This window comes from Callithrix jacchus, chromosome 17 (assembly GCF_049354715.1).
Source record: "Callithrix jacchus isolate 240 chromosome 17, calJac240_pri, whole genome shotgun sequence".
In the NCBI taxonomy this organism is placed as follows: Eukaryota; Metazoa; Chordata; class Mammalia; order Primates; family Cebidae; genus Callithrix; species Callithrix jacchus.
Window position 1 is genome coordinate 19,900,620 of NC_133518.1, and position 24,337 is coordinate 19,924,956.

The 24,337-nt window shown below is 39.0% G+C and overlaps 1 long non-coding RNA gene across 1 annotated transcript in view; it reads right to left on the reverse strand.

Annotated features, from left to right (window-relative positions):
* The window catches only part of LOC144579878 (uncharacterized), a 318,899-nt gene that overhangs the window by 78,946 nt on the left and 215,616 nt on the right, over positions 1 to 24,337 (reverse strand). The window contains exon 3 of the long non-coding RNA XR_013528449.1: positions 23,634 to 23,705. This is a non-coding gene — a long non-coding RNA (uncharacterized LOC144579878). The remainder of the gene's footprint in view (positions 1 to 23,633; positions 23,706 to 24,337) is intronic.

Here is a 24,337-nt window from a genome sequence, read left to right on the forward strand (position 1 = left end):
TCTTTACAGAGATAATCAGTGTTAGATGAGGTCAGTGGATTGGCCCTAATCTCACAACTGGTGACCTTTTTAATAAAAAAGCTAATAGGAGAGAGGCATGTATATAGGGAAAAAGCCATGTGAACATGAAGACAGCCTTCTACAAGCCAAGGAAAGTTGCCGGAAACAGATCTTTCTCTCACAGCCATCGGAAGAAACCAATCTTCCGAGCACATTGATTTTGAACTTCTGGCTTCCAGAAGTGTGAGACAATAACTTTCTATTATTTAAGTCTCTCAGTTTGTGGTACTTTACTATAGCATTTAGTAAACTAATACAGATGATACATTTTGAACTACTACTTCCTTTGAGCCTATTTATACATATACCCCATATGTACATATATATGTATAATTTATGTACAACTATCTTTATTAACATTATACATTAAGGCTAGGCATGGTGGCTCACACCTGTAATCCCAGAACTTTGAAAGGCCAAGGCGGGCAGATCACTTGAGGTCAGAGTTCAAGACCAGCCTAGCCAACATGGCGAAACCCGTCTTTATTAAAGGCACAAAAATTATTAAAAGCAGCTGCCTGTAGTCACCAGCTACTTGGGAGGCCTAGGCAGGAGAATTGCTTGAACCAGGAGGGGCAGGTTCCAGTGAGCTGAGATCGCTCCACTGACTCCAGCCTGGAGTGAGACTCTGTTTCCAAAAACAGAACAAAACAAAACAAAAAAAATTAAGCATTTCCTTGTCATTTAAATAATATTCTGTATTATGCTTTTCATCTGAAATATAAAGAGGTATATTGTAGTATACTGTAGGGTTAGCTCTAGAATTGTTTCTACCCACAATCTCTTTTGGTTTTTAGCTCTGGACTGAAGTTAAACTCTGGCCAGGGAAGTCTTATTGGGCCCAGTCTCACTTGTATCAATAGCCTCATTACGATGTCCACTCTATTTTGATCTTTATATGTGGACTGGAAAAATCATAATTCTTGGATGTCAGGCTGGCTTCATGGGTATGCAACCTATGCAATTGCTAAGGGCCCACACTTTCTGAGGGTAGTTTTAAGACCACATTGGTTTAGTGCTCTGCTGTCTCTGTTTAAAACTCTTAAGTTTTTGAAAAAGTGGTCCAAGCTTTTCACTTTACATGAAGACCAATGAAGTATGTAGTTAAACTTTCTCAGTTCCCCATATCAGTATTAGAGCACCCTTTATGTTTCAGCTACTGTGCTGTTCTCACCTTGCTCTTTTTTGTCATTTTGACTTCTCTAAGCCCTCTAGGATTTTCTTTTTTAGAAAATGTTTCAGATATTATTGTTTAAATAGCTTATTTTTTATAATTATTTCTAATATAGTTATTTCATATTTTCCTAGTGATTTATTCTGCTTTTCATACTCTGGATTCATAAAATGTTATCATAAATAAGATTTTTAAGTAGTTCCAGCTTTCATAATGGGGGAGATGATATAAACATTGTGTTTGTTTAATAAAATTTAGAGGAGTAGGCAATTGATTAAATTTACTCTCGTTACTATGAGAATGGTTGGATTTTGAAAGTAAGAGAATATATTAGTCTGTTTTGCATTGCTACAAAGGAATACCTGAGGCTGAGTAAAGAAAAAATGTTTATTTGGCCCATGGTTCTGCAGGCGGGACAACAAGTATGGTGCCACAATCTGCTGTTGTGAGGCCTCAGAGAAATTTTGCTCATAGTGAAAGGGAAGGGAAGCAGGCATGACACATGGTGTGCCACAGCAAGGAAGAAAGAGAGGAGAAAGAGGTATTAGGCTATTTTTAGAATATCAGATCCTTCAATAACTAATAACCTGAGAACACACACTACTGTGGGGATGGCACTGAGCAATTCGTAAGAGATCCCACTCCTCTGACTTAAACATCTTCCACTAGGCTGGCCCCACCTCCAACATTTGGGATCAATTTTTGACCTGAGATTTGGAGGGGACAAAGATCCAATCTATATCAGAGAATAAAATGTACTACAAATTGGAAATGCAGGTTATCCGTGCTAGAATGCTTCTAGCTGTAAGAAATGGAAAATCCCACTAAAAGTGACTCAAAATAGGTCATCTGTCATCGTATGTGATAATAAATCAGAGGTCAGCAGAATCCATGGTTGTTAACTCAGCAGTTCAAGGACCTCATTGGGGACCTTAGTGGTGGCACTATCCATATTTCCCACTCTACCTTATCAGTGTGTCAGTAAGCCTCTCCTTATGATTCCATGATAGGTGAAGTACTTCCAGGAATCACATGAAGACTGGATGACATATAGTTACAAGAGAAACTTTTCTTCCAATACAGCTCATTTTCTCAACCAAGAATTCTTTCTTAAAAACACCACAGCAGAGCCCTCGCTTCAATTAACCAGAATTGTGTGATGTGCCTGATATGGTTTGGCAGTGTCCCCACCCAAATATTATCTTGAATTGTGATAATCCCCATGTGTTCAGGGTGGGACCAGGTAGAGACAGTGGAATAAAATTATGGTGACAATTCCCCCATGCTGTTCTTGTGATAGTGAGTTCTCATGTGAGATGATGGTTTTATAGGCATTTGGCATTCCTCTGGGTTGTACTTCTCCTTCCTCCTACCATATAAGGAAGGTTGTGTTTGCTTCCCCTTCTGCCATGACTATAAGTTTCCTGAGGACTCCCAAGCCCTGCAGAACTGTGAGTCAATTAAACCTCTTTCCTTTATAAGTTTCCCAGTCTTGGCTATGTCTTCAAAGCAGTATGAGAATGAATTAATATAGTAAATTGGTACTGAGTTAGTTAGTGGGGTACTGCTATGAGAATACCTGAAAATGTGTGAGCAACTTCAGAACTGGGTAACAGGCAAAGTTGGAACAGTTTGGAGGGCTCAGAAAAAGACAGGAAAATATGAGAAAGTTGGACCTTCCTAGAGACTTGTTGAATGGCTTTGACCAAAATGCTGATAGTGACAAGGACAATGAAGACCAGGCTGAGGTGGTCTCAGACGGAGTGAGAAACTTGTTGGAAACTGGAGTAAATGTCACTCTTGTTATGCAAAGAGAATGATGGCATGTTGACCTTGCCTCTGAGATGTGTGGAACTTTGAACTTGCGAGAGATGATTTGGGGTTTTTGGTAGAAGAAATTTCTAAACAGCAAAGCACAAGAGGAAGCAGAGCATAAAGTTGGGAAAATTTGCAAGCTGATAATATGATAGAAAAGAAAATCTCATTTTTGGAGAGAAATAAAAAATGGCTGCAGAAATTTGCATAAGTAATAAGGATCTGAATGTTAACCACAAAATCAATGGGAAAATGTCTCAAGGCCATGTCAGAGACCTTCATGGCAGTTTATCCTATCTCTGGTTGGAGGCCCAGGAAAGAAAAATGGTTTCCTGGGCCAGGGCCAGGACTCTCCTGCTGTGTGCGGACTAGGGGCTTAGTGTCCTGTGTTCTAGCAGCTCCAGCCATGGCAAAAAGGGACCAAGGTATATCTTAGGACATTGCTTCAGAGGGTACAAGCCTCAAGCATTGGCAGATTCCATGTGGTGTTGGTCCTACGGGTATGCAGAAGTCAAGAACTGAGGTTTGGAGACCTTTGCTTAGATTTCAGAGGATGTATGAAAATGCCTAGATGTCCAGGCAGAAGTCTGTTGCAGAGGTGAAGCCCTAATGGAGAACCTCTGTTAGGGCAGTGTGGAAGGGAAATGTGGAGTTGGAGTCCCCACACAAGAGTTCCCACTGGGACATTGCCTAGTGGAGTTGTGAGAAGAGGGCTGCCATCCTCCAGATTCCAAAATGTTAATAGATCCACTGACAACTAGCACTGTGTGCCTGGAAAACCTGCAGACATTCAATCACAGCCATGAAAGCAGCTGGGTTTGGGGCCTGTAATCTGCAAAGCCAAATGGGCAGAGCTACCTAAGGCTGTGGGAGCCCACCCTATACATGAGCGTGCCCTGGATGTAAGACATGGAGTTAAAGGAGGTCATTTCGGAGCTTTAAGGTTTAATTACTGTCCTATTGGATTTTGGACTTGCATGGGGTCTGTAGCTCTTTTGTTTTGGCCAATTTCTCCTATTTGGAATGAGTATATGTACCCAATGGTAGTACCCGCACTGTATGTAGGAAGTAACTAACTTGCTTTTGATTTTACAGGCTAATTAGCAGAAGGAACTTGCCCTTTCTCAGGTGAGACTTTGGACTTGGATTTTTGAGTCAATTCTGGAATGAGATAAGACTTTGGGATACATTTAGAAAGGCATGATTGTGTTTTGAAATGTGATGACAGGAGGTTTGGGAGGGGCCATGGACAAAATGATATGGTTTGGCTGTGTCTCCAACCAAAGCTCATATTGAACTATAATAATCCCCACATGTTAAGGGCAGGACTAGGTGGAGATAACTGAGTCATGGTGGTGGTTCCCCCACACTGTTCTCAGGATAGTGAGTGAGTTCTCATGAGATCTGATGGTTTTATAAGCATGTGGCATTTCCCCTGCTTGTACTTCTCCTTCCTGCTCCCATATGAGGAAGGATGTGTTTGCTTCCTCTTCCACCATGATTGTAATTTTCCTCAAGCCTTGGCAGCCATGCTGAACTGTGAGTCAATTAAACTTTCCTTTATAAATTACCCAGTCTCAGGTATCTCTTCATAGCAGTGTGAGATTGGAGTAATACAGTTCCCATAAGTAAAATACTCATAATCAAGGCAAATGTCTCCATGACTGACATGAACCAATCACGTTTCTGCCCAGGGTCTTGGGAATCCTTGAACTCTCATAAGGTCATAACTACTTGAACACAGAAGAGAATTTGGCTCCATTAGAGAGAATAATTGGGAATGGCTGTTAGGCAACAAACAACGCCACATTGGGACTTAAATGTATATAAAATCTATAATCTATAATCTCTAGCTAACTATCATTAAACCAGTGATTTTTTTTCTTATTAAGATGACTAAACTATTTTAAAATTGGCATGGTAGATTGAAGCATGCAGTGTTGTAATCATGTAGCAAATAAACAGCTGGCAGTGTGTGGGATGTCCTTACTTATTTCTGGATGTAATTTCTGTCCTCAGGCACTACTAAAGCACTGGGTAATGATTGCTGAATGGCCATTCATCCAAAGGAACAAATAATATGTGATTCTGCCTGGGGAAACAACCAGCTAAAATTGGTTGGAGTCATGCAATATGCATTGAACTTGGTCAAGAGAGCAAGTTGGTCATAAGCTTGGGCAGGGTGTAATTGGCTCAGGACAAAAGAATGAATGAGACTCGGTCACAGTGAGGGACCAAAATATCTCTAACTCAGCTGATGCTCTTTTTAATTCTTAGCCAGTGTGCATTATCTTACAGGTACTTCCTTTGCTGCTCCAATGTAAAAGTCCCATTGGTGGTATAACAAGATGATTCTATAATAAAAATAAAAATAACTAAGAAAAAACTGAGAATGGTGAGAGCAGAGAAAAACTTCAGGTGCCAAGAATTTCATTTTCTCAGCATGCAATTTAATGCAAGTTCTGGGACGCATTATGACCCCCTGGTGGCAGAGAGCTGAGATATACAAGTTGGCTGACGAAATATGAAAGTTATAGGATGCCTGAATTAAAGTCAGAAGCTGAATTTACAGTCAGGAATTTATAAAAATTGGGGTGGCAAGAAGCCTCTCAATTTCTCTCTTTCTATAAGACTCTTTTATTTTCAAGTCCACAGGGTAGAAACAGTAAGTATTAATAAGAGAAAAATGTCTAATTACAATACTTTTGTGACATACTAAAATGAATAGGTTTCTACAGATGATGAATACTTTATAGGGGAGTATTCCTAGTCAATAGTCTGTGAAATAGGTTTAAATATCAGACTTTTGAGCAAAGTGTCTAACAATGCGCCTTTATCCTTTTTAAGTATAGTAGGTACAATGCAGAGGGACTGTCTTTCAGGTAGTGGTGGAGGCCAGCAGATGGATAGAAGGTTTGCCTTCTGAGTTTTTGAATCAACCAGTTAGTTGGGTAAACATCATTAAACTTAAAAAATGGAGGATGTAGAGCATAGGGAATCTTGTCTGAAATTCTGCATAAGTTTTGCCAAGACAGTAGAGGGGAAGAAGCAGAGCCTAGAGGAGAAAATGACACTCACCTCTGAGGCTGTAATTTCCAGGGATCCTCACTGGGACATTATACTAATTCACCAACATGACACCAGCCTTCTATACTTATGGTTGTTTGACTAATATGCCTATGATATTGTCATTATTAAATGTTATCATTATGTGTATCAGAAATTATTGCCAATTCTGGCTTTGGGGTAAACTGCTGCTAGTGGCTAATAATTTGTTGCCAATATCATGCACCATATCTAAGAATTTATTTTTAACCTTTCTTTTGTATTACATTGTTTTCCTTATTTATCATTTCACCATTAGTACAATGATCACACCTGAATCCTGTAACCACTGATTTTTTTTTGTATACTCCATCTTATTTCAGAAAAGATTTAAAAAAGCTAAAGTAATAAATTGATGTGTCCCCAACAGCATGACTTCTTTTTATGACTTAATTTGTGATTTAAAAATTTATAAAGTAGGTCATGCCACTGAGTAGAAGTTTTCCAGGCTCTTTTTTATTTCCTTTTTTGGGTTGGACAGCTCCTAATTTCTGAGTTTGGACTGTTTAATAGAAGTGATAGATCAAATTTTAATGTTTCTAGAGGATCAGTCAAAATTAAAAAGAGTCATAGACCACAGATGCTTGCATGTTTTTAAGGAAGAGTCACTCTAAATTTTTAAAACAGATTCGAAATCTTCAAAAATTAAGAGTATGCATTTTCTACATGGCAAGAAAGCCAAGAAGAGTTGAGATGGTGATAATTCTTTGTACAATTCTTACCGATGCTCTCATCATAGCATTTTTTCAATTGTTTGTTTATACAGCTGTCTTTTTATTGGTCTGTGAGCTGAGGGAGAGTCTGTATAATATTATTTTTATGCCTTAGAAGCACAAATCACAGAGACACAATGCCTGTCATAAAGTGTTCATTTGATATGTATATATTGAATGAATGAAGAATAGAGAAGAGACAATTTGTCCTTTATGTCCCCTGAAGAAAAGGCTACACAGGAACCACCTCCTTCAGTACAGATCCACAGTTTGATGCTATAGGCTGAGATGTTAGGAGAGCAGTCTCTGCTTACAGTATTTCCCCCTGCAATGAAGTTAGGATGGCAGAGGGCCTCCTTGTCATACTAAATAAACTGGAACACCTGGGTAGTTATCCTCTTGATTTTCTATCCAAAGAAGACACTCAATGAGGAATGAAATGGAGATCAAGTTCTGCTTCATCCATTATCACCCAGGACCTCTCAGTGTGTTGTTAAAACTGACACGGACAGCAGCTCTTTTGTCGAACTCTTTGCTTTGAATGCCCTGATAGCATTTACATTGCTACTCAAAGTTAAAGTATCACACTCTGTTCTCATAATGAAAATCCCTCAGGTAAAGGGGCTAATTAAATATACATGGGTTTCCCTTTGCCAAAGGACAGCCAAATACCACTTCCTTCACATTTGCTTAAGGACAAGAGTATTTCTGTTTCAAAACGAAATGCATTTTGTTCTAAAATAAAATACGGCATCTATGAAATTGTATAAGATGTAATTTAAGGGAAACCAGCTCCATATTATAACGGGATTTTCTTATCAAGCTCTCTCCAGATGCTGCAGCTGTCATGTAGGCCATGCCAATGTCTGGTGTCATGCCAGTTTGATGTAAGTTGGTTCCACTTGTCACCCTTTCAATTTCCCAGCTGGCCTCAATTTTAAAGGGCATATTAGCATTATCATAGCAATCTTAAAGATGTGTCTTGGCTTGACTTGAAGCTCGTTTTGTTTCTCAGTCACAAAGTATAATGAAATATCACTGAGATAAAAAGGATTTTATTGTCTATATATGACATCAAACACACTAATCTCTGACCAAAGAAATGGAAGGTTTTTAAAAAGGTTGTTCTATGAGATACACTGCAGTGTAGCATCAAAGAGAATGAGAGGTACTTTACAACACACTGGGTGAAATAACAGGTAGAGGGCTGCTTTCCTTTGCACATTTTGAAAAACCCTGTGCCTATTGTGTGCACAGAAATCGTTTTAATGGAAGTCGTTAAGAGAGTACAGAACCGTTTGACAAAATAGAAAAACCTGCAAACAGAAATGCACTCTAAATTAAATTATTAACAGTAAAGTTACTTGCTCTGTCAATTATTAATGGCAAATCTCAAGCTTGCTTAAAATACAGATGTTTACCTCAGGATCTTTAGATACCTCTTGCTTGAGTATTGTGTTGCTGCCTTAATATTACATTACCAAATTTTGTGATAAGGCTGTTTGATTAAGATGATGGAAAGTCTCTGGGAAACTATTAGTTGCTAACAAGATTATTTGACACTTTTAGTCATTACTAAGGAATCTGGGTATAATTTAAGGACTGTGAACATGTTTAAGCCTTTGGCATGTAACATTTTTGTCTTCTCTATATTATCTCAGAAACTCAGAGCTTAACTGTTTTTTATTCACAAAATCGGAATAATGATACTTTATTAGGTTGCTGTGAAGGAATACAGTAAGTGAAACCTTCCCAGTGTGCTGGGAATGTGGTAAGTATTCCAGTTATTGGTTTCACTTTTTCAAACACAAATACACAGGTACACACACGTGCATGTGCATGCGCACGCATACACACACACACACAAAAACTGCCTTTTTGGAAATTTACAACACAAAACCTTCCTTATCAGCAACTGGGTGATTGGGTCTGGTTAATGTTGAGAGTTAATCTAAATGTATTTGAATATCATTAGGAGTCTAAATTGGACTAGACAGAAACAACAAATTTTTGCCCTGGTGGAGAAAATAGAAAGGCTGTGTGTCTTTCCTTGTAACAAAATCAAAGTGAAAATTTAAAGCTTCATATCTACAAGTTCTTGGCCCAGCATTGGAACAAATAGATTCTCAATTTACTGGGCTTGTAATCATTTACTTCCTTAATTTGCTCCTGGAATAGTAAATAGTATCACCTCTCAAAGAGATGTAGCAAGACAGGTATACTGGGTCAGATTGTAAAAGGAATTGTTTACATATTAAGGAGTTAGATATAGGAGCCATCAAATTACTTTTGCACAATTAAGTCTTATGTTTAGATCTGCCTTTTAGAAAGATAATTCCGTCAGCTGCATTATGATACACTGAAGTAAGGATAAACTAGTACAGAAAAGAAAAGGAATACAAAAGCAATTTAGGGCTATTTTGTTGGTATATGTTTACCACACTTTCTATATAGAAAAGTAGTAAAGGGTCATTATGAAAGGCTTTGTTTTAGATTTGGGTTTGAATACTGATTCTACTTTTAGTAGCTGTGGGGACTTTGGGAAAGTTACTTAACATCTCTGTGATCATGATTCAGTTTCTTCATATATAAAACATTAACGGCTATACCATAGGATTATAGTGATGAATAAGTAAAATCAGAGATACAAATGTATTGGAACTATGCCTGGCGTATTGTAAGTATTCTATTAGAGATTATATAAGGGCACACACTAGGAGCTTCAAAAGAAAAGTGTACAACTTTTCTTGATGGAGAGCTGGGTTGTTTATATTTTAAATCGGTGAGACATGTATCTAAATTGTTTGAGCTCCTTAACGCACTGTACCTATTCCCTTTTTGTTTGTAGTTTGAGATCTGTGTTTAAATCCCATGACATTACATATTAGTAAACATTTATATTATGAACCATATCAACCATAGTGACCTAAGTTTATTAGAAACAGAAAAGGAACTCAACCTTCATGTCTCCATTTCATGGTTCTAGTACCATGGAATTATCAAGAATGTTAACTGGCATATGATATGTAAAATGTCTAAGCAATAAGAAGTGTTTAATTTACCTTTGTGGAGTTTGCATTTGACCTTTATTGCAAGGGGAAAGACGAAATGCTTAAATTAAAAGTTAATAGCCAATTTGGGACAAATGTGCTTTTCAAATTTAATAATTAGAAACAGCAAGAATGCTTCCAAACCACTGCTCTATCTGGGAAAGTTAAGTTTGGGTACTTCAGGGCTGATGGGTCCTTTCCTCCCATTGGTGGTGATTTCTTCAACATAAGCATCCCTGGAACATATCTATGTTCGTTTTGACTCAGTCTCTAACCAGCAATGAGAACTTGAGCTGACCTTTTCACCTTGTTCATTTAGATACTAATATTTCCCTTATCACATTTCCAAAGTGAATGTGAGGGGGAAAAATGCACTTTGTAAAATTCTACCAATATGTGGGGTTTTATCCGTTGTGCCAGGAGCTCAGCACCAGAGGTCTCTGTCATGGAAGACGGTCTACTTCTCTCACAGGAAGATAACTGCTTGGCTCAGGGCAAAATCAGACACTTGGGACCAAACTTCAACTGAACTTCTTTTGTGACTTTAGGCAATTAATTAGGCTCTTTCAGCTTCATCTAGACATCTGGAAAATGGGAATAATAATATTTATTTTATCTGGAGAATACAGAGAATTGCCCTTATTCAATTGTCTAAAAGTGATGACTTTGAGGACTGATTTCTCTCTCTGTTGTGCCTGACTCTGACAATTCCTTTCAGAGGTTCTCCACATTCACAGATGCTGGTGGCCCAAACAGCTAGCCATTTGGGGTATTGTTGGTGGATTTGGTGGAATATTCATAAGAGCAGAATGTGTGCACCATGCACTGGTGAGGGCTGATATCCATAGATATAAGTAGAATGTACCAGATGTGTGTGGTTATTTTAATATATGTTGCCTCTGTTTCACAAACACAGGCTGTCTTTTGAAGGTGTCTTATCTTGGGTAGTTTGAATCTTCTTTAATATGAAAACCCCCACAAACCAATTTTTTTTTTCATTTTCGACTTTATTAACACAGTAGTCCCCAACCATTTTGGCAACAGGGTCCAGTTTCCTGGGAAACATTTTCTGTCCTGGGATAGGGTGGGGCAGGGGGAATGGCTTAGGGATGAAACTTGAAACTGTTTTACCTCAGATCATCAGGCATTAGTTAGATCCGCAAAAGGGGAAGGCAACCTACATGCCTCACAAGTGCAGTTCACAATACGGTTCCTGCACTCTTATATCTGACAGGAAGCTGAGCTCAGGAGATAATGCTCCAGCCAGCCACTCACCTCCTGCTGTGAGGTCAGGTTTCAAACAGACCACTAACTAGTACTGGTCCCCAGCCCTGGGGATTGGGGACACCTGGTTCAACATATTCAGAGCCAAAAAGGAAATAATTTTCATTTTTCATATACTGAAAACTGTGGTTGCCAAGAAGTCTTATTTCTATTGACACCGGTTTTTTGTTTGTTTGTTTTTGTTTTTGAGATGGGTCCTGGCCCTTAGCCTATCATTATCAAATGTCAAACTATCATTATTAAATTAATACTCTAGTGTAAGAAAGATATTGCATGTGTAATGGTCATGTCTCATTCTGTTTTCTGGTTTGCATGCAAATGATAAAAGTAGCATATGCACTAGTAGTTACAAACAAATGGCATCTTAAGGATGGGATGCTTCCCTATATCTTATGCAAAAATTAAGATGGATTAAAAACTTAAGTGTAAAACCTAAAACTATAAACACCCTAGAAGAAAACCTAGGCAATACTACTCAGAATATAGGCATGGACAAAAATTTTATGACCAAAACATCAAAAGCAATGACAACAAAAGCCAAAATTGACAAATGGGATTTAATTAAACTAAAGAGCTTCTTATCAGCAAAAGAAACTATCATCAGAGTGAACAGGCAAGCTACAGAATGGAAGAAATTTTTTCCAATCTATCCATCAGACAAAGGGCTAATATCCAGAATCTACAAAAAGAAACTTCAACAAATTTACAATAAACAGACCAACAACCCCATCAAAAAGTGGGCAAAGGATATGAACAAACACTTCTCAAAAGAAGGCATTTATGTGGCCCACAAACATATGAAAGAAAGCTCATCATCACTGTTCATTAGAGAAATGGAAATCAAAACCACAATGAGATATCATCTCATGCCAGTTAGAACGGCGATCATTAAAAAGTCTGGAAACAACAGATGCTGGTGAGGATGCTTTTACACTGTTGGTGGGAGTGTAATAGGAATGCTTTTACACTGTTGGTGGGAGTGTAAATTAGTTCAACCATTGTGGAAGACAGTGTGGTGATTCCTCAAGGATTTAGATCCAGAAATATCCTTTGACCCAGCAATCCCATTACTGGATATATGCCAAAAGAAATATAAGTAATTTTACTATGAAGGCACACACACACTTACGTTTATTGCAGCACTATTTACAATAGCACACACTTGGAACCAACAAAATGCCCATCAATGATAGACATGACAAAGAAAATGTGGCACATATACACCATGGAATAGTATACAGCCAGAAGAAAGAATGAGTTCATGTCTTTTGCAGAGACATGGATGAAGCTGGAAGTCATCTTCCTCAGCAAAGTAACACAGAAACAGAAAACCAAACACCACATAATCTCACTCATAATTGGGAGTTGAATAATGAGAGCACATGTACACAAAGGGGAACATCACACACTGGGGCTTGTTGGGAGGTGGGGGGCAAGGTGAGGGAGAACATTAGGAAAAATACCTAATGCATGCGAGGCTTAAACCATTAATCGGTGCTGTAAACCACTATGGCACATGTATACCTATGTAACAAACCTTCACGTTCAGCACATGTATCCTAGAACTTAAAGTAAAATAAAAAATAAAATAAAATAAGGATGGGATGTAGAAACAAAAAAAGAGAACAATGAAACTTTAAAAGTTCATTCAGTAACTACAGGAGCCACCTTAGTTCACTGCAGCTTCAAATTTTTGGGCTGGAGCAACCCTCCCTTCTCAGCCTCCCTAGTGGCTAGGACTACAGGGAGCCATACCTGGCTAGCTAAAAAGAAAATTGGTAGAGATGGAGTTTCACTTTGTTGCCCAGGCTGGTCCCAAACTCCTGGCCTCAAGCGATCCTCCTACCTCATTTTCACCATCCAAAATATGTAATGTTTTAAAATTGAAGAGTCAAGCAGTATTCTGTGAGTTAGTTTCCTTTCGTGAAGGCCTTTGTGGATTTTTTTTTCTGCAATTAATTGGCCCTTTTATTTCATTTGCTTGGCACCATTTTTTTAAATAGTTTTCTGGAAAATCAAGCCTGTCTGATAATTTGTCATTTCATCTTTTCTTTTCTTCTGCCACTACCTCAGAAACTCTATTTATATGGCTTAACACTCTAGCCTGTAACCAAACTGTCATTCTGGATCTTCCTTTTGTGTGATCAGTGATTCTCTTCATATCTCTTTGTGTTGGGTTCCTGATGCTTAGATACCCATGTCTTCCTCATTATTGATTTTTTTTTTCCTGGATCCTCTAGTTGCTGACAAAACTTTCAGTGTTTCAGTGTTCTCTTTCTTTGTTTCTACATCCCATCCTTAAAAAGCCATTTGTTTGTAATAGCTAGTGCATGTGCCACTTCGATCATTTGCATGCAAACCAGGAAGCAGAATGAGACATGTCCATTACACATATAATGTCTTCCTTGCAATAGAATATTGATTTGATAATGATAGTGACTGAAGTAGTCATTTGAGTCTTTAGATTGTGCTCCACCTGCTCATGGAACAGGTCCCATATCAAAGCTCTGTAACTTAAGTTTGTTATGATTTTCCATTTTGAGTTGATAGCTGCCATGTTCCAGGCTATTTGAAATTTCTTCTGGTTATTTAAAAGGAGCTTTTAAATTTTTGGGCAATCATATGCTGCCAGCATAGATATAAAGAAAATATTCAATAAATAAAATCTAACAAGCAAACGATGTAAAAACCTGTTTTTTTGTGTGAATGTCCCTGATGCTATAGAACTTCAAATTTAAAACGACAGGCTTTTAAATAACCAGAAAAAGAAATATTTTGGTGAGAAGCAATAACAAACCTATCCATAATTTAAAAGACAAGTTTGACAAAAAAGTTGTAATAATGAATATTAAAGGATTTCTGTTGCTTCTGGGTCATACATTTGAAGCATTTAGAAAATATCACAAGTTAAGAGGAATGAGTGCATAGCGGCTATCAGTTTAGAATTATCTCTTAATTATGTTATATAATTGTAAAATTTGCTTCAAGTATATTACATACTGAAGGCATAGAGGGTAGTAAAAGCATTCCTGCAAGAACCTTCTGAATATTTATTTTGTATTATGTTTTTTTCTTAGACTCTTATATAAGAGTCTGACATAGAGAAAGGAATGGTTTCAGAACATTTTTTTCATTTCAAAGTCATTGTTTCTTCCATTAGGCAAAGGAGCAAAGAAATACTGCTGCTAGTCTCAGATAAAATAGTAATAAACAGTAGACAAGTAGTCACTTCATGCAGTCCTGTGGTCTGAGACCTTTATCAACACAGTTTAATAAGTATTTGTTGAGGACCTAGTGTATATAAGGCCCTGTTAAGGACACCTTGATGATGGACACCAAAGAATCACTATTATGATAAGGAAAAGGTCTTTATCTCAAGGTGCTAAAAGCCTAATAGGGCTGACGGAATATACACAAATAACTAAGATGTAAAATAGAAGTTCTAGAGTAAAGAGATTAGCCATGTAGCATAGGTGAAAAGAGAAGAGATGGGTTTGTTCTAACCAGACAGCTTCAGAAAATCTCTGAAAAGGAGGTGGACTCTGTATTTTGAATGATAGTCGGGTAATTCACAAGGGAAAGTGTTTAAGAATATTGACATCTTATATTTACATTGCTTCACACTCAAAACTCTAACAAGTGTCTTTTGTAGTTATTATTACTGTCCATTTTACAAGTGAGAAACATGAAATGTTAAAACGTCTAAATGAATTTATTAAAGTCCTAATTGTTATAAGTGGTTAGGGATGGCATAGTTGAAAAATGTTGTCCAAATCCAGTATGACGATGGTTTTAGGTATAATCCACTCTTAGGATATTATAGTTGGCAGAGACCTAGAAATGTCAGTTTCACCAAATGTGATTTTGTATACAGGAACAGAGTGTTTCTTTGATTCTAAATTACCTCTGCAATGACTCTAAAAAATTATTTGCCACAGTGAACACAGATGGTCTGCAAGAGTGCTTCCAATCTCCTCAGATCATCAGAACGACCCAAAAGAACATTTTAAGAACACACATCCAACCCCCATCACCATTAATCATTCCCATATATTTTGTCTGAAAAATTAGGACTGGTGCTAACAGATCAGTATTTTTAATTGTTACTCATTTAACTGGAATTATCTGCTAAAATTGGAATATACTATTCAAAATGAGAAATGTAATTACTTTACCCCAAATTGCTATTGTTTTCCAATATAAAAATTTTACAACATATCGCTTCTATATATAACTAATATAATTTTTTGGTGTAACAAGGGACATTAATGTGTAACTAAAGATGACAATGCCCTACAATTAAAAATGAACAATATCTGATTTTCTAGACATTTCTGATCAGAATTAATACATATTTCTTCCAAAGATATCCACTGAAAAACCCTGTGAGATCCAGAGAGTTTCTTCATTGAGCTGTCCCTACATACAGCCAGTGTAGCTGCTATTCCAGTTCTCATGAAAAACTCTTTATGTGTAGACATATGACTGCTGTCATTTGATGAAGAAAGACATTTATAATAAAGTGTATGTGATGAATATTTTTTAAAAGCCAATTCTTATTCTCAGGGTTTGAGTGGTTTGCTGAAGATATCTCAGACTATAGTGAAATACAGATATTTGCTCAAATCCTGACTTTGTCTCTTATCTTTGCAATTTTGACAAATTATTTTAAATTATAAATCCTTAATTTTGGCATTCATACTAACTAAAATGGGAAGTTTATCAAGATTATTAACCAATGAATACAGGAAAATAACTTTCACAGTCCCTGGCCCATGGTAGGCATGGGGAAGTGCCAGAGAACTACCACCTCCTATGGCAGATGATGTGTAAGTGGTGTTCTGCTCACAGTGACATCCAGAGAGCCAGCTTGGTTGAAAACATCTTAGATATAAGAAGGCCCAAAACACAATTTAGCACAGTAATTTTGCCTCATTCCCTATCATCATAATTAGTCAAAGTGATGGGCATATCACTCAAGCTTATAAGACATTTTCAAATTGGTATTGGAACTGGTCAGAATTGCCAGACCCCTTTCCACAGGGATAGGCCCATGTTAGCAGAGGAGCAACATAAAGACATGAGAAGACAATGAGGGCTGACTCTGTATGTTCCTGGTTTTAGTATTTTATAAAGTAAGCTCTAATCCTACCCATATTAGATTGGTTATTTTAACAAAGACATACACGTATTTGCAACTAAGAAAGTGTTAATTAGTACAGGATGTGAACAAAATTTTTGAAAAAAAAGTAAAGATTCTGATAAACATATATATTTGTCTCTCAAAATATAGGTATGCTATTTTCCCCCATTATGAATGGTAGCTAATATATACTTTTCCTTTTTTCATTTTTCATTTTGTATGAGTTCACTCTCACACTGCTAATAAAGGCATGCCCAAGACTAGGTAATTTATAAAAAAAAAAGGTTTAATTGACTCACAGTTCCACAAGGACGGGAAGGTCTCACAATCATGGCAGAAGGTAAAGGAAGAGCAAAGTCACATCTTACATGGTGTCAGGCTGAGAGCTCGTGTAGGGGAACTCCCCTTTAGAAAGCCGTCATATCTCATGAGACTTACTCATTATCACAAAAACAGCATGGGAAAGACATGCCCCTATGATTCAATTACCTCCTACTGGGTCCCTCCCATGACATATGGGAATTGCAGAAGCTACAATTAAAGGTGGGATTTGGGTGGAGATACAGTTAAACCATGTCACATCTATTATTAAATCCAAATAAGTAACATACATTTATTTTAAAACAAATTCAAACAAGAACTCTATGAATTAATAAGTGATGTCCTTTTCCTCACACCTTCTCCCATGAAAGAATGTGTCATTACCCAGTGATGTGTGTAGTCTTCAAGAAATTTTAGTACATGTTCATATATATATATTTATTTAATAATTATTTCTTTTAGAATTCATAATTCATGCAGAAATACAAAATTTAAAGTGTACACAGCAGAAGGCTTCCTTTCATTATGTGCTGTGGCTACTCTGGAATGCTCTGCAATCCAGAAGCCACCATAAGTTTGTTTACATTCTCAGGAAAACATTAAAATGTTTTTTTTTTTTTTTTAATTTTTTATTGGATTATAGGTTTTGGGGTACATGAGCAGAGCATGCAAGACAGTTGCGTAGGTACACACATGGCAGTGTGCTTTGCTTTTCTTCTCCCCTTCACCCACATTTGGCATTTCTCCCCAGGCTATCCCTCCCCACCACCCCTCCCACTGGCCCTCCCCTTTTCCCCCCAATAGACCCCAGTGTTTAGTACTCCCCTTTCTGTGTCCATGTGTTCTCATTTTTCATCACCCACCTATGAGTGAGAATATGCGGTGTTTCATTTTCTGTTCTTGTGTCAGTTTGCTGAGGATGATGTTCTCCAGATTCATCCATGTCCCTACAAACGACACGAACTCATCATTTCTGATTGCTGCATAATATTCCATGGTGTATATGTGCCACATTTTTCCAATCCAGTCTATTATCAATGGGCATTTGGGTTGATTCCAGGTCTTTGCTATTGTAAACAGTGCTGCAATGAACATTCGTGTACATGTGTCCTTATAGTAGAACGACTTATAGTCTTTTGGATATATACCCAGTAATGGGATTGCTGGGTCAAATGGGATTTCTATTTCTAAGGCCTTGAGGAATCGCCACACTGTCTTCCACAATGGTTGAACTAATTTAAACTCCCACCAACAGTGTAAAAGTTTTCCTTTTTCTCCACATCCTCTCCAGCATCTGTTGTCTCCAGATTTTTTAATGATCGCCATTCTAACTGGCATGAGATGGTATCTCAATGTGGTTTTGATTTGCATCTCTCTGATGACCAGTGACGATGAGCATTTTTCCATATGATTGTTGGCCTCATATATGTCTTCTTTCGTAAAGTATCTGTTCATATCCTTTGCCCACTTTTGAATGGGCTTGTTTTTTTCCTGTAAATCTGCTTGAGTTGTTTGTAAATTCGGGATATCAGCCCTTTGTCAGATGGGTACACTGCGAAAATTTTTTCCCATTCTGTTGGTTGCCGATCCACTCTAGTGACTGTTTCTTTTGCCGTGCAGAAGCTGTGGAGTTTCATTAGGTCCCATTTGTCTATTTTGGCTTTTGTTGCCAATGCTTTTGGTGTTTTGTTCATGAAGTCCTTGCCTACTCCTATGTCCTGGATAGTTTTGCCTAGATTTCCTTCTAGGGTTTTTATGGTGCCAGGTCTTATGTTTAAGTCCTTAATCCATCTGGAGTTAATTTTAGTGTAAGGTGTCAGGAAGGGGTCCAGTTTCTGCTTTCTGCACATGGCTAGCCAGTTTTCCCAACACCATTTGTTAAACATGGAATCCTTGCCCCATTGCTTGTTTTTGTCAGGTTTATCAAAGATTGTATAGTTGTATGTATGTTGTGTTGCCTCCGGTGCCTCTGTTTTGTTCCATTAGTCTCTGTTTTGGTACCAGTACCATGCTGTTTTGATTACTGTAGCCTTGTAGTATAGTTTGAAATCCGGTAGTGTGATGCCCCCCGCTGTGTCCTTTTTGCTTAGAATTGACTTGGCTATGCGGGCTCTCTTTTGGTTCCATATGAAGTTCATGGTGGTTTTTTCCAGTTCTGTGAAGAAAGTCAATGGTAGCTTGATGGGGATAGCATTGATTCTGTAAATTACTTTGGGCATTGATTCTGTAAATTACTTTGGGCAGTATAGCCATTTTCACGATATTAATTCTTCCTAACCATGAACATGGAATGTTTCTCCATCTGTTTGTGTCCTCTCTGATTTCGTTGAGCAGTGGTTTGTAGTTCTCCTTGAAGAGGTCCCTTACGTTCCTTGTGAGTTGTATTCCAAGGTATTTTATTCTTTTTGTAGCAATTGCGAATGGCAGTTCGCTCTTGATTTGGCTTTCTTTAAGTCTGTTATTGGTGTAGACGAATGCTTGTGATTTTTGCACATTGATTTTATATCCTGAGACTTTGCTGAAGTTGTTTATCAGTTTCAGGAGTTTTTGGGCTGAGGCAATGGGGTCTTCTAGGTATACTATCATGTCGTCTGCAAATAGAGACAATTTGGCTTCCACCTTTCCTATTTGAATACCCTTTATTTCTTTCTCTTGCCTGATTGCTCTGGCTAGAACTTCCAGTACTATATTGAATAGGAGTGGTGAGAGAGGGCATCCTTGTCTAGTGCCAGATTTCAAAGGGAATGCTTCCAGTTTTTGCCCATTCAATATGATATTGGCTGTTGGTTTGTCATAAATAGCTTTTATTACTTTGAGATACGTTCCATCGATACCGAGTTTATTGAGGGTTTTTAGCATAAAGGGCTGTTGAATTTTGTCAAATGCCTTCTCTGCATCAATTGAGATAATCATGTGGTTTTTGTTTTTGGTTCTGTTTATGTGGTGAATTACGTTGATAGACTTGCGTATGTTGAACCAGCCTTGCATCCCCGGGATGAATCCTACTTGATCATGATGAATAAGTTTTTTGATTTGCTGTTGCAATCGGCTTGCCAATATTTCATTGAAGATTTTTGCATCTATGTTCATCATGGATATTGGCCTGAAGTTTTCTTTTCTCGTTGGGTCTCTGCCGGGTTTTGGTATCAGGATGATGTTGGTCTCATAAAATGATTTGGGAAGGATTCCCTCTTTTTGGATTGTTTGAAATAGTTTTAGAAGGAATGGTACCAGCTCCTCCTTGTGTGTCTGGTAGAATTCGGCTGTGAACCCGTCTGGACGTGGGCTTTTTTTGTGAGGTAGGCTCTTAATTGCTGCCTCAACTTCAGACCTTGTTATTGGTCTATTCATAGTTTCAGCTTCCTCCTGGTTTAGGCTTGGGAGGACACAGGAGTCCAGGAATTTATCCATTTCTTCCAGGTTTACTAGTTTATGCGCATAGAGTTGTTTGTAATATTCTCTGATGATGGTTTGAATTTCTGTGGAATCTGTGGTGATTTCCCCTTTATCATTTTTTATTGCATCTATTTGGTTGTTCTCTCTCTTTTTTTTAATCAATCTGGCTAGTGGTCTGTCTATTTTGTTGATCTTTTCAAAAAACCAGCTCTTGGATTTATTGATTTTTTGAAGGGTTTTTCGTGTCTCAATCTCCTTCAGCTCAGCTCTGATCTTAGTAATTTCTTGTCTTCTGCTGGGTTTTGAGTTTTTCTGATCTTGCTCCTCTAGCTCTTTCAATTTTGACGATAGGGTGTCAATTTTGGATCTCTCCATTCTCCTCATATGGGCACTTATTGCTATATACTTTCCTCTAGAGACTGCTTTAAATGTGTCCCAGAGGTTCTGGCACGTTGTGTCTTCGTTCTCATTGGTTTTGAAGAACTTCTTTATTTCTGCCTTCATTTTGTTGTTTACCCAGTCAACATTCAAGAGCCAGTTGATCAGTTTCCATGAAGCTGTGCGGTTCTGGGTCGGTTTCTGAATTCTGAGTTCTAACTTGATTGCACTATGGTCTGAGAGGCTGTTTGTTATGATTTCAGTTGTTTTGCATTTGTTGAGCAGTGCTTTACTTCCAATTATGTGGTCAATTTTAGAGTAGGTGTGATGTGGTGCTGAGAAGAATGTGTATTCTGTGGATTTGGGGTGGAGAGTTCTGTAAATGTCCACCAGGTTTGCTTGCTCCAGGTCTGAGTTCAAGCCCTGGATATCCTTGTTGATTTTCTGTCTGGTTGATCTGTCTAGTATTGACAGTGGAGTGTTAAAGTCTCCCACTATTATTGTGTGGGAGTCTAAGTCCTTTTGTAAGTCATTAAGAACTTGCCTTATGTATCTGGGTGCTCCTGTGTTGGGTCCATATATGTTTAGGATCGTTAGCTCTTCTTGTTGTATCGATCCTTTTACCATTATGTAATGGCCTTCTTTGTCTCTTTTGATCTTTGTTGCTTTAAAGTCTATTTTATCAGAGATGATAATTGCAACTCCTGCTTTTTTTTGCTTTCCATTAGCTTGGTAAATCTTCCTCCATCCCTTTATTTTGAGCCTTTGTGTATCCTTGCATGTGAGATGGGTTTCCTGGATACAGCACACTGATGGGTTTTGGATTTTTATTCAATTTGCCAGTCTGTGTCTTTTGATTGGTGCATTTAGTCCATTTACATTTAGGGTTAATATTGTTATGTGTGAATTTGATACTGCCATTTTGATGCTAAGTGGCTGTTTTGCCTGTTAGTTGTTGTAGATTCTTCATTATGTTGAAGCTCTTTAGCATTCAGTGTGATTTTGGAATGGCTGGTACTGATTGATCCTTTCTATGTGTAGTGCCTCTTTTAGGAGCTCTTGTAAAGCAGGCCTGGTGGTGACAAAATCTCTGAGTACTTGCTTGTTCGCAAAGGATTTTATTCTTCCTTCACTTCTGAAGCTAAGTTTGGCTGGATATAAAATTCTGGGTTGAAAGTTCTTTTCTTTAAGCATGTTGAATATTGGCCCCCACTCTCTTCTGGCTTGTAGTGTTTCTGCCGAGAGATCTGCTCTGAGTCTGATGGGCTTCCCTTTGTGGGTGACCCGACCTTTCTCTCTGGCTGCCCTTAGTATTCTCTCCTTTATTTCAACCCTGTTGAATCTGACGATTATGTGCCTTGGGGTTGCTCTTCTTGCGGAATATCTTTGTCGTGTTCTCTGTATTTCCTGCAATTGAGTGTTGGCTTGTCTTGCTAGGTGGGGGAAATTTTCCTGGATGATGTCCTGAAGAGTATTTTCCAGCTTGGATTCATTCTCTTTGTCCCCTTCTGGTACACCTATCAAACGTAGGTTAGGTCTTTTCACATAGTCCCACATTTCTTGGAGACTTTGTTCATTCCTTTTTGCGCTTTTTTCTCTGATCTTGGTTTCTCATTTTATTTCATTGAGTTGGTCTTCGACTTCAGATATTCTTTCTTCTGCTTGGTCAACTCGGCTATTGAAACTTGTGTTTGCTTCGCGAAGTTCTCGTATTGTGTTTTTCAGCTCCTTTAATTCATTCATATTCCTCTCTAAGGTATCCATTCTTGTTATCATTTCCTCGAATGTTTTTTCAAATCTTTTTTCAAGGTTCTTAGTTTCTTTGCATTGATTTAATACATGATCTTTTAGCTCACAAAAGTTTCTCATTATCCATCTTCTGAAGTCTAATTCCGTCATTTCGTCACAGTCATTCTCCGTCCAGCTTTGCTCCCTTGCTGGTGAGGAGTTTTGGTCCTTTCTAGGAGGCGAGGTGTTCTGGTTTCGGGTGTTTTCCTCCTTTTTGCGCTGGTTTCTTCCCATCTTTGTGGATTTGTCCGCTGGTCGTCTGCGTAGTTGCTGACTTTTCGTTTGGGTCTCTGAGTGGACACCCAGAATGTTGATGATGAAGTATTTCTGTTGCTTGGTTTTCCTTCTACCAGTCTAGCCCCTTCACTCTACGACTGCTGAGGTCCGCTCCAGACCCTGCTTGTCTGGGGTGCACCTCTAGTAGCTGTGGCACAGCGAGGGATGCTACCAGTTTCTTTTTCTGCTCTCTTTGTCCCAGGATGATGCCTGCCTAATGTCAGTCTTTTGGATATAGAGGGGTCAGGGAGCTGCTTGAGGAGACAGTTTGTACTTTATAGGGGTTTAATTGCTGAGCTGTGCACTCTGTTGTTCATTCAGGGCGGTTAGGCTGCTATGTTTTATTCTGCTGCAACAGAGCTCATTAAAAAACTTTTTTTTTTTTTTTCTCAAATGCTCTGTGTTGAGGGGTTTGGGCTTTATTTTCGGATGTCCGATCAGGTGTCCTGCCCAGCTAGAAGGCAGACTAGCCACTGTTTGGCTGTCGAGGCTCCGCCCTGCTGTTTTGTGATTCGCGCTGTTCCTGCCGGCTCTGCTGTGGTCTCCGCCACGCCCTGCGGCGGAGTCTCTTCGTTGTAGCGTGTTGCCTCAGCAACGGCAGGCTGCGTCAGCAGTGGGCGTGTATCTCAGTTGGGGCGGGTTGCCTCGGCAACGGCTGGCTGCGTCAGCAGTGGGCGTGTATCTCAGTTGGGGCGGGTTGCCTTGGCAACGGGAGGCTGCGTCCGCAGTGGGTGTGTATCTCAGTTGGGGCGGGTTGCCTCGGTAGTGGTGGACGCCCCTCCCCCACAGAGCGTCTCGGACCGTCTGCCCGGGATAGTTTGAAATCGCGGTTTTGTTCGTCCCACTGGGTATCCCAACCGATCTGTCCCTGCAATCCCCTGGACTGGGCTACTGTGCAAGTCTCGTTCAGTCTCAAGTCCAGCCCTCTCAAGTCTCAGATTGCCCGTTCAACAGGGCACCCGGACAAGCGCGCCCTGTGGGGATTGCTGGGTAGGGCCGGCCGCCGCCGCCCCGGCTGCCGGCTTCGCCAGGCAGACCTACTGCCTGGCGTCCCGTGTCTTTTTTATACTTGGTAGTTTCCCCGTTCTGTGGGCAACAAAGATCAGTCTGGAAATGCCGCTCTGACTCACCGTTTGCGGATTCAACGAGAAGAGCTCCAATCCTGGGTTGTTCTCACAGCGCCACCTTGAGTCCTCCTCCTCCTAAAATGTTTTTAAAAAAACATTTTATTATACTTTAAGTTCTGGGATACATGTGAAGAATGTGCAGGTCTGTTACTTAGGTATACACATGCCATGGTGGTTTGCTGCGCCCATCAACCCATCATCTATGTTAGGTATTTCTCCTAATGCTATTCCTCCCCTAGCCCCAGTGTCTGATGTTCCTCTCCCTGTGTCCATGTGTTCTTGAGGGAATGTGTTTTTTTACTGGGTTCACAAGCGTGCTTAGTTTTAAGGGCAAAAACTTCCAAGTGCCATGCCCCCAACCATTTCTCTCCATCCATGAGATTTAATGGTTTATGTTTAAATTTTGTGGGCATGGAAAAATACTAAGAGTCAATCACCCCAGAGGAAGTTTAAAGGAACTCCTTTCATTGGGCAAAGGAACTTGAGAAGGTGAATTTCTCCCAGAATAAATTCCCCTGCTTCTTCACCCACACCAAATTTCCAGCTCTCTAAAATCCCCTCCCACATAAGGAAAGCTCTCTTTCCCCTTCTGGATTTCCCCCTCTAAAATCCCCTTCCACACTTTTCGTGGAAATCTTTCTCTTCTTCTCTTTTCTCTACCTAAATAAAATCACCCTTCTACAACACTTCTTAGGTCCGATATTTTA